The following is a 1521-nucleotide window of genomic DNA, read 5'->3' as shown; positions in this document are numbered from 1 at the left end:
ATTCACTGACTGTCAACCAATGTTTTACAGCGCCCTCTGTTGGCCAATAGCGAGAAGACGATTCTTGGAACCTGATTTAACCAACCACTTAAGATAAATTTAATAACCTCAATTAAAAGGTTTTAATGTGAAATCATTTATGTAGTCTATTACGTGCAATAAAAAAAATAAAATGGAGATTACGTGGTTCAGTACTTTCCCCTGTAGGCCTACACACTTCTTTAAAGAAGCAACATAACTGACAAAGAAATGAAATGCAATAGTTTAAATAGTCTGTACCTAACTGTAGCTAAATCAGGGATTCATGCAAGCATAAAGTGTTTAATGGCAAGGTCTAAGCTAAGCTTTGAAACACTTCTTGAAAAAACTGCTACAGTAAATTTAAAAGGAATTCAAAACAATGTCAGATGCTTATCAGCATCTACAGTTTCGAATTCTGTGTTTGCTATTGACCTTTGTAGTTTTTATTCAGTCTACTTGCAAAAATAGACTAATACAGCTTGATAAAGCTGGAATTCCAGTAGAAGTCATTTCAATTTAGAAATGAATACACAATATGTATAGACCTGTAAACAGTGTTTATCTTATTTTTTCTTTTCTTTTTTGATAGGTTAGCAGTCCACTCTAAACAGAGCAGCTTTGTTAAATAGTGACATTATTGGTAAAGGTTATCTGAGTCCACTGGGAATCTCCATCACTAGCCTTATCTATCTGACAGCACAAGAGGACGGTCAACTCTTCCCTCTTTTTGCTTCCTGCTCATCATCGTCCCCTCCCTTCCTTCCACTTCTTGCTTAATCAATCAGCGCTGATTTGACCATTATTATCTCTGGCACCTACTCTTACACAATGACTGATAGCGCAGGATAAGGCTCACCGAGGCAGCTCATAGCTTGAGGAAATGAGCGGAACTAAGTGATTAATTATAAGATACAGTGTGTTTCTTAGAGAACTGATGGGCTTTAGTTTTATTTGGCTTATTATGTGTATTTTTAAATGGAATTAAATGTATTTCCAGCAGTGATCTAGCTTGTTTTATATAAGTTTATTTATCTGTGACGCAACATTTTGACTTCATGTCATTCGTGAGGTATGCAGATAAGAGGCTTGTGACAGCTTTAATTATGTAGTTGCGTTTGCATCAAAAAGGAAACACATTGTTGGGATACCGCTGGCGATCAGATGTGCAGATGTCTGCAGGGAGATTGGAAAGTGTTTTTACTTTTAGACTTGGCTTGAAGCATTTCCCGGCTGTCACATGGTCAAACCGGGTGGAATGCTTTGAAAAGTTCAAACTGTAAAAGATTCTTAATCAGTGAGATCTTTTCATGGGTGAATTTACAATGAAAGTAAAGAATGAGAGAAGCTAAGTGCAGGTGATGGAAAAGCAAGAAGTGTTTCACCTGTGTTGTCTTTTCCTCTGTTGAGAAAATATAGTTGCGAGCGGGATATATTTCAGGTTGTGTCATTGCTGTGTTCGGGTTGTTGCATTGTTCCTGGGCGGATAGATATGATCTCTTT

Source organism: Rhamphochromis sp. 'chilingali' (assembly GCF_963969265.1).
Source record: "Rhamphochromis sp. 'chilingali' genome assembly, chromosome: 5".
Taxonomy (NCBI): Eukaryota; Metazoa; Chordata; class Actinopteri; order Cichliformes; family Cichlidae; genus Rhamphochromis; species Rhamphochromis sp. 'chilingali'.
Note: the sequence above shows the minus strand (reverse complement) of the source record.